The sequence below is a fragment of the Lithobates pipiens genome, unplaced genomic scaffold (genome assembly GCF_037356315.1).
Source record: "Lithobates pipiens isolate NorthernLeopardFrog02 unplaced genomic scaffold, aLitPip1_a1.2 Scaffold_19, whole genome shotgun sequence".
Classification (NCBI taxonomy): domain Eukaryota; kingdom Metazoa; phylum Chordata; class Amphibia; order Anura; family Ranidae; genus Lithobates; species Lithobates pipiens.
In genome coordinates this window covers 420,704,875-420,715,000 of record NW_027507764.1, presented here as the reverse complement: position 1 = coordinate 420,715,000, position 10,126 = coordinate 420,704,875, and the positions used below count along the sequence as shown (strand labels likewise).

The following is a 10,126-nucleotide window of genomic DNA, read 5'->3' as shown; positions in this document are numbered from 1 at the left end:
GAATCCAGTCGCACGATCGGATGCACCGATTCGTTCCGGTTCGCCCCCAGGTTGTTGCCCTCATTTCAGTACGTGCTCCAGAGTCCGTCCTGCTGTCAGTTGTACTAACGACACGACCAGTTTGTGCCTCTGTCACGGCAAATCGTGCTTCATTTCATGGTCACTTATAGCGCTCCGATCCGAATCCAGTAGCATCTATGATGCATCGATACGGTTCGGCGTGCCCCAGAGGGAACAGCCACATTTCATTTATTTTTTCCACAGGTTGTCTGGCGCTGGGCAAAAAAAAAAAAAAAAAAAAAACGGAAATCTCAAAAGGAAAACAGAAACAATGAGGGAATAACGGCGTGATGGTTTAGGAATCATGGCGGAGAAATATCTACTCACCGGTGCACTTCAGTTGTGTTAGCCAACTGCTTACGTCACATGCCAGTTTTCCTTGTTAGGCTCCTTCAAACAAATGTCATCTGTTGTTTCTCTCTCCAGGTCAGTCAAAGCTTAGTAGGTCCACCCTGCACCAGCTTGGACGTCGTCTCCCAGGTAAAAAAAAAAAAAAAAAAAAAAAAAAAAAGAAGGGCTAGGAGTGGAAAAGGCGACAGCGAGACGGACCGGTACACATATGTATGTAGGCGAAGGAACGTCAGTATATATGTGTATTCGCGTTCGCTTCCGCCTTAGTACCCAAGCAACAGGTGGGCTCACTTGGAAAATAGAGAAACAGTCTTGACTTTGTCATCCTCTATAGGTTCCGGTCGTCCATCTATCTTCCCCAAAAGAGATAGGACATCACTTCCGGGGCTCGATCCATCAGGAACCATGTCCCAGACCAGCAGTGAAGACCTTACTGCCCCCCTGTCACCTCGCCCGCCTTCAGTGGGCGACAGCATTCAGTCTTTCAGGGGCTGGACTATCCCTAGGCTGTCAGCGGAGCTCAGACGCAGGGGCATTCCCTTCCCAGCCACAGCTAGGAAGGCAGAGCTGTTTAGGCTCCTCTCTGCCCCCCCAGCTACCGCCGGGCCTAGTACCCCGCCTCAGGCTACGCTGCAGTCCATCTCTTCGGCCATAGGTCAACTGCATACCATGGTGTCGTCTCTGTCCAGCTCGGTCACGGATATTCAAACCAGAGTGACCCTCTTAGAAACACCTACAGCTACAGCCACCACTGTTCCGGATGCAGTCCCGTCTCCTCTACCAACAGGTACCGAAGGCACATGTCCCGTGGTCTGTCCAGCACATCTTGTGCCGGCCAGCATTAGGAAGGACATCTTGGACGGCAAGGATGTTAACCTTGCCTCCTTGCTCATTTCGGTGCATGACCTGGCAGAGAACAAGGCTTACACCTGGGGGGATGTATCCGTAGTTCTCAAAGCCAAGGACCCCAGGCTAAACCGGAAGCTATCCATCCCCGAGTTTACCCTAGCCTTCGGCATGCTCAGAGATGTCGTTTGCTCAGCCTCTCCTGCCAGGAGGGTTGAACTAGATTTGTATCTCCACACGGTGGTGGACCTGGGGTACAAATATGGTGGCTTTGCATTCTACGACTACCATCGTTCCTTCTCAGCGAAAGCAGCCGCCAAACTGGCACAGTTCCAGTCTCTCACAGACTGGAGCCTGATGGATACGGAACTATTCTGCCGGCATTTTGCCGGCCTTCGTTCACCCCTGTGTGCCGTCTGCCAGTCCTCCACCCATACCGCTCCCTGGTGCGCCAACATACCGGCTACTCGCCCGGTAGAATTCCCCTCCACCTCTGCCGCAGCCCCAGGCCCATCAGGCTCGGCACCAAAAAACCAGGTGGACAAGTTTGGACGCACGGTCCAAACCATTGGGGGTGCGGCCATCTGCAATAACTTTAACTACGGTTCTTGTAATTACAGCCAGTGCCGTCTACTGCATATCTGCGTTATATGCCACAGGGCGCACCCCAGGAATTTGTGCGAGGTCAAAGCGCACAAAGGTTCATGACTGAGCCGTATAGACGTACTTTGCCTGGGCTTCTACCTCAACACGCACCCCACTCCTTCACTAACCACCTTCCTCATAGGCGGCTTCACCGCAGGTTTTCACACCGGCCTCATCTCCCTACCTCACCAAACCCACGAGTGCAGAAACCTCCGCTCAGCAGCCTCTGATGAACAGGCCATCGACCTACTGCTGCAGAACGAGGTGGATCGAGGCTTCGTTATAGGCCCCTTCACTCAGCCCCCCTTCAATATGTGGAGAGTTAGCCCTATTGGGCTTGTCAAGGGCAAGTTTTCCAATAAAAGTCGTTTAGTGTATGACCTGTCTGCGCCTCATTCTTCTCACATCCCTAGCTTAAACTCATTGATCCCTTCTGAAGAATTCTCCTTAAAATATTCCTCAGTGGACATGGCAATCCAGGCCATCCTTAAAGTAGGCACAGGCGCGTGGCTGGCGAAAGCGGACATATCCGACGCCTTTAAACTGTTACCTATCCACCCGTCCCTCTGGTGCTGGCACGGGATTAAGTGGAAGGATCAATACTACTTCGCCACGAAGTTGACGTTCGGCTCCAAAAGCAGCCCGTGGCTGTTCGACATATTTGCCCAATCTCTCGAGTGGATTCTCTTACACAAGGTCGGCTGTCAGCAAGTTATCCACTACTTAGATGATTTTTTGTTGATAGAACGGCCAGGCGCACCTCCCAGAGATCTCGACAAGTTAAGGACCGTTTTCGGGAACCTCAATGTTCCCATCGCTGAACATAAGGTGGACGGACCCGCACATTCAATCACCTTCCTTGGTGTTATTTTAGACGCCGGCTCCATGAAAGCCAGCCTGCCCCTTGACAAACTAACCCGCATCAGGGCGGCACTTCACGAGTTCACTCGGACCAGGGGATGTACTAGGAGACAGCTGCAGTCACTGTTGGGCATGCTCAACTATGCCATGCGCATTATCCCACAAGGCCGTTCCTTTATCTCACGACTGTTGGTCTACCTGTCTCAGGCTCAAGACCCGGATCATATCCTTTGCCTAGACACCGCAGCTTTAGCAGACCTGGCAATGTGGGACGAGTTCCTGTCCAACTGGAATGGCATCTCCCTTTTCATCCCGTGCATTTCACCTCTCTCACCACAGGTAGTCACAGACGCCGCGGCCTCTACAGGGTTTGCAGCAATTTTTGGCCACCATTGGTTCGCCGGACCCTGGCCTTCTCAGATACTTAGCATCCCGGGCTTTAGTCAATCCTCTTCACTCTTCGAGCTCTACCCCATGGTTGCAGCCGCCCAGCTCTGGGGCCCTACCTGGTCCGGACAAACGGTAGGCTTCACCACCGACAATCAGGCCACAGCCGAAATTGTCAATAAAGGCAGGTCTAAATCCCCCTCTGTGATGTCCTTCCTACGCAGGCTGGTGCAGCTGTCACTACAGCACCAATTTAACGTCATCTGCATGTTTATCCCAGGGAAATATAACCGGGCAGCTGACGCCCTGTCCCGCTTTAATTTCCGGTCCTTCTTTCTACAGGTTCCCAGTGCAGATGCCGCATCAGCGCCTATCCCGCATTGGTCGCAGTTGACCCTGGACTAGAGCCGCATTTACTAGGAGCCACGCAGCTCATCAACCGTTCGTTATCGGACAATACTCTCAAAGCCTACCAGGTAGCCTGGAGAACCTTCAACGCATTTCTGGTCACCTCCTCAGTAGGCACCCCCACAGATACTAGACACATTCTAGCCTTCATCTCGTACTGCCACAACCAACTGGCCTTGTCTTTTAACACCATTCGCTTATACTTAGCTGGTGTTCAGCACTTCTTTTCAATCCAGGATCCTACCAAACCCTCTGTTTTCTCGTCCCACGCTGTCCGAGCCATACTACGCGGCATCCAAAAGCAACAGCCGCCAGTAAAAGTCAAGCGGCTCCCCATCACCAGTGCCATCTTCAGGGACATGTCCACCATACTCAACAGCTACCCCTTTGGTGTTCTCCCCAGTCTGGTCATACAGGCAGCCATTTACCTAGCCTTCTATGGCTTCCTTCGGCCCGGTGAGTTCACTCACAACAGCCTACACGGCCCAGTCCTCCGCAGACGTCATCTGCTCCGTCACCAGGACCATTTCATCCTCCACCTCCCGGTAACCAAGACCCAGCAGACAGGCACCGGCGTAGACATCCACCTCTACAAAACCAACAATGCCTGGTGCCCGGTCACGATGCTTACACAGTTTCTCGCTCGGCTGCCCGAGCTCCCGGACTCTAGCCCACTTTTGCCCTTCCCGGTGAAACCACTAACTAACCAACAATTTATTAAGCATATCAGGATTCTCCTCCGCAACCTGCTCCTCAATCCTAGTGAGTATTCCGGCCACTCCTTCCGCATTGGAGCAGCTTCATCCGCATCCCGGCATGGGGTCCCGGACCACGTCATCAAAAGGTTGGGCAGGTGGAAGTCGGCCTGCTTCACTCGGTACATCCCTAACCCACAGGTGGAGATGTCTCGAGCATTCACTCAACTGGCTCAATAAAAATTAACCAGGAAACAATAAAACTCTCTTATCCCTACCTGACTGTTTTGCCCCCTTATTTTGGTATACCGTCCATTAGACCAGGGCACACTTTCAGGTCCATTTCATAGAAGGTGTCTCATGATAAGCTTGTTTTGTTCAGATACGTATCGGCCATAGGGCTCCAGCCATAAGTAAGAAGGCCAGTATGGTGGCCTGAATTTATGGGAGGAGCCCGGGGGGTATTTAACCAGCCCGTTTGCCTGTGGTGGTTGTCGGTTTCCGGTGCGCAATACCCTCCCTCCCATCCCCTTTTTAGGGCATTTATCAAAAAACATTTCTCTTCAATCATATTCATTCTAATTACTGGGTATGCCCCCTTATTTTGGTATACCGTCCATTAGACCAGGGCACACTTTCAGGTCCATTTCATAGAAGGTGTCTCATGATAAGCTTGTTTTGTTCAGATACGTATCGGCCATAGGGCTCCAGCCATAAATATATATATACAAAAAAAATATATATATATATATATATATATATATAAATATATATATATATATATATATATATATATATATATATATATAGCTATGCACACACACAAATATATTTTATATATACTGTGTCTAACCTGGTGTACAGCTTATGTGGGAGCTGGTGAAACGGGGGAGATGTAATTCCTATCTCTCTTGGCGGCAAGGTGGACAGAGGAAGTTAATAAACTTCCTATTTCCGCCTAATTTCTTGGGTGAATTCTCTCCTACCTTCCCAGTTCACCAGCTCTGGGCTGGTGAACTGGGGAGTGTGAATTTGAGCACAGATCGCCAGTGAAGTGCTGACATCAGCACTTCATATACTGGCCGTTTGTGTGCATATTAATGAGAGCTTCTCAGCACGCTGTGAAGCTCAACGGAGAACATGTTCTCCTTTGAACTTCTCCCTTTCATAAAAAGCTAATGGTCAGAGATGAGCTGCGATCCCCAGGATCACAGCTCATCTCTCTTACATAAACGGACACCTATGTGTTTTACTTCAAATCATAGTTTGGGAGTAGGCAGTTACATTTAAAAAAATACAATGTAACATTAACAAGGGACACCAACATAGTTGTATATTTGTTTTTAAAAACGAATGGTGTTGCGGTAACAAAAAAAAAAAAGAAAAAAGAAAAGCATAATAATATTATTCTTGATATCACTAGAAAAAAAAACCTTTGAAAATTTGTTTGCAAAAACTCCATCAGTATCACCAGCAAAGCAGCTTCATTATTATCCCATTAAAGAAGAAGAGAATTGTGCGCTGCATTTGGAAATTTCATAATTTGCCACGTCACGAATGTGAATTCTCCATTACGAACACTAGTTTACGAAAACACCGTTTCTGGCTCGTCCTTGATCCGAGCATGTGTGTTTGTACTTTGGACCTTTGTCCGACTGACTTGTGTACACACATGTGTTGGAGGAAAATTTGAAGACATGCTAGCCAACGTTTGTTGGCGGATAGTCCAACAATTGTCTGACAGAGCATACACACGGTCGGATTTTCTGCCAACAGCCTGACATTGAACATTTCCCGTCGGAAAATCTGATCGTGTGTATGGTCCTTAAGTCAGTTAGATTCCTTTCACACCATACTGCACATAAAAGCTCACCACAATGCATCAAACGTGCATTTTTATGCACATCTTGCATTCTTTATTTTAGCTTCACTATTTGTTTTATGTGTCACTTTGTACAGATTTCCTCTCAATTTCTGTTGCATCTATGGTATAGAAAGTTACCTTAACCACTTGACCTTTGGTTTGACTCCCTTCATGACTAGGGCATTTTTTGCTCTTTAGGACGGCGCTACTTTAACTGGCAAATGAGTAGTCATGCCAGACAGTCGGGGGGTGGGTAATGTAGGGAATGCATTAAGGTAAAAAAAAAATGTTTTAACTTTAGAGATACTTTAAGGCCCCTTTCACACTGAGGCATTTTTCAGGCGCTACAGCGGCTCCTTTAACTCCATTGAGTGGTGCACTGGCAGGATGGCAAAAAAAGTTCTGCTAGCTGCATCCTAAACTGCTCCTACCAATTAAAATCAATGGGGCAGCTCGGCTATACCACAGGCAAAGCACCACTGCAGTGGTGCTTTGCGAGCGGTTTTAATCCTTTTTCAGCTGCTAGCGGGGAGTAAAACAGCCGAATACTGCTGCTAAAACGATGGTAAAGCGCCGTTAAAAATAGCGGTGCTTTACCGCCGACCCCCGCACCGCCCCAGTGTGAAAGGGGCCTAAGGGAAACCTGGTCAACTGGAGAGCTAAAAATAAACTATCAGGAGTATGAACACTTCCCTACTCTAAATACTAAAACTGAAAGTGTTGGCTATCCATACTGTACACTTTAAAGTGGATGTTACATACATAGTTACATAGTAGGTGAGGTTGAAAAAAGACACAAGTCCATCAAGTCCAACCTATGTGTGTGATTATATGTCATTATTACATTGTATATCCCTGTATGTTGCGGTCGTTCAGGTGCTTATCTTTTTTTAAAAGGCGCTTATTTTAGTTTTCAACATTACAACTTAAATGTTAAGCAGTATACATAGTATATAACAATGTTACCTAACACATACAGACGGCGTTATATACCCTTAATGCTTATATATTAAGTACCGTATAAGTTGGTATGAGTAACCGTTGGTACGAGTAACCACCCATCTTGAGTGCTGTCATACAGCTCCCCGCTACCATAATCATGACAGCCAGAGCAAGAATGTTACTCGACTCTGCCAAAAGGGTACTTCAGAGAGAAAGTATCTGAGAAAAAACAGAAACGGAACAAAAGACAAGACAAACATACCAAGCACACACACCACATTCATACACATCACCGTCCCACTGTTTATGTCAAAGTACCAAAATATTCAACATCAATGCAGTTTCTTATTACACCGGTTTTCCGTATAACCTATACTTCCTGTTAGTATCCTACAGCTCATACCAGCAACCACCAGGCCCAGCCCAACCCCTAGCAACCCCAACTAGGATAGTTGCGAGGATTGTCCCCCAGAAGGAGCCGGAGACATCCAACCACGGTTGCCACACTTTATTGAATTTTTTAAGACAAGCCCAATTTTATATATAATTTAGAATTTGGGAATAATGCCATACAAGGATTGGGTTTTTGGGGGGGGTCACTCTCTTTCCAGTTCAACAAAATCACTTTACCTGCATAGAATAAGATGGTATGGAGTAGATGCTTTGTGAATTAAGTCATTCAGGATGCCCAGTAATCCCACCTCTGGAGTCCGGGGTATCGGCAGGGCAAGTTGGTCTTCAAAGAAATTGAACAGGTCCTTCCAATAAGAGTCCAGTCCAGGACAACTCCAAAACATGTGATATAGATCAGTATTATCAAAGGTACATCTAGCACACGACGCATTAACTCTCAAGCCCATACGTGCCAGTCTAGCTGGGGTATAGTGCAGATGGCGGATAAACTTAAATTGAACATATTGATCTGTTGTGCTTATAATATCCCAAAAACAGACTTTGGTAGCCTCCTCTCAACCCTCCTCTGTCAATTTGGGTATCAACCTTTGCCACTTTGTGTAGGAATTTTGAAATGGGTCCGCCCCTGCCCTGGAGAGATGGCTATAGAAAGTTTAGTAATATCTGGGTAGGACAATAAATCCTCCATTGGAGATCCCTTGAGCTCTATGGTGAGGGAGCCAAACTGAGCCCGGATGGCATGCCAGAGGAGCAGGTATTTTGTAGAAGAACTTGTGATCAATTGCATGACTACCCCTTAAATTTCAAAGGATTCAAATACATTCTCCTTAATTATATGAGAAAGATGCGTAATTTGCAGCCGGGTCCACCATTGGGAGTCTGGATACCCATAGAGCTCAGGAAGACTAAGATTATCCCAAAGCGGGGTTTGTGGTGACCTTCCAGGAGTGGTTTTTGAGAGCATTTTTTCCCCTTCTCTCCATGCCAGCAAACCCACATCCACAGGGGAGAACCTGGAACACTTGGAGTTAAGTGCCCTATGCAGCACATCATTAGCTGTAGCAAACGGTACATGAAAAGATGACAGAAGAGCACTGGAAGGGGTCTGAGGATCAGAGTGCAGCCATTCATAGACATATGTAAGTTGGGAAGCAATAAAGTAATTGCACAAATTTGGGTGGGCAAGGCCTTCTTTTTGTTTAGAGGATTGTAAGGATGCCTTGGCTATCCGTGGATGGGTATTCTGCCATATAAAGGAGGACAAAGCGGGTTCAATTTTCAGGAATAACTTCTTGGGGAGATAAACTGGGGTGGCCCTAAAGCAATATAGAAATTTTGGGAGGAAGATCATTTTAAAAATATTTATACGTCCTATTAGATTAAGAGGGAGCGTTGACCATTTTTGGAGTTTGTCCACCATCTGTCTAGCGATGGGGGTGATGTTTAGGTCTTCATATTTTGGGAATTCGTTATGGATCTGAATACCCAGGTATTTAAAGGATTGAGTTGTCTGAAGATTGGAGGTTTTCAAAAAAATCATACGCACGGGGGGGCCAATAGGAAAGGCTATGGACTTGTCCCATCCAACCCTCAGACCAGACACTTCCCCAAACTCCTCCACCACCTGCTTGAGACCCCTAAAAGAGCTTTCCTTGCCGTCTAAGTAAATTAGTGCATCGTCTGCATATAAAGATATCTTCTCCTCCAGCGCCCCAAACCAGATGCCCCCTATCCCTGAGGCCTTCCGCACCACCAGAGCCAATGGTTCAGATGCTTATCTAATAGTTTTTTGAAACTATCAAAGCTCCCTGCTGAGACCACCGCCTGTGGAAGGGAATTCCACATCCTTGCCGCTCTTACAGTGAAGAACCCTCTATGTAGTTTAAGGTTAAACCCAATTCATGAAATCTGAGCTGGGAACATATATCTGCAGTGTTTTCTTATCTATATTCAAAGCCCTGAGTCCTGTGGCTTTCTTCTGCTCTGTTCTGTGGTTATCAGCATGATAACTTCTGACAAGTTCTCCGACAACTGAGATAAATCCAGCCTGAAATTTGTGTCAGGGTGGGTGCTATAAATAGATTAGCAAAGAGCTGGTCTATTCACAGCACAGTGGAGTTTCTTCCAAACATCTGTCTCACAGTGTAAAGCATAATTCGCACCCACAGGTGAATCAGGAAGAGAAAAAACAGGATGTGCACTTTCTAAACAGTATATAAAGCCGAAGACAGCAGATATACATGTAAAACTTATGTAGGGAGATTTGTTTAATCTCTGTGTATCATTTGAGGCTGTTCACTTCACTGGGTATATGTGAGGGTTTACATCCACTTTAAGACTTTTTTTAAGTATTTGTGACTAAGTATCCAATAAAAAATGTAAGAGCAATTTACAACTACCAGAACATCGGTAGAGACATATAAACATATACTGTATCCACAAGACATTGCCCATTGTGAAGGTGGCCTAATGATGACACTCATCCAGATCAGACAATGATCACCATGTTTATGGATTCATTCAGTTCTCAGTGGATTCTCCTGGGTAATCTACACTTTGTGCATCCATGTTTTTAGTTCATTTATCCATTTTTCCCAACAGTTCTGTTTGTTTTTCTGTATGCTTCTGTGGATTGAAAAGGGGAAGAAAATAA

The 10,126-nt window shown here is 46.5% G+C and overlaps 1 long non-coding RNA gene across 3 annotated transcripts in view; it reads left to right on the top strand.

Moving 5' to 3' along the window:
- The window catches only part of LOC143997120 (uncharacterized), a 94,281-nt gene that overhangs the window by 52,431 nt on the left and 31,724 nt on the right, over positions 1-10,126 (top strand). The gene's annotated exons all lie outside the window — the stretch shown is intronic.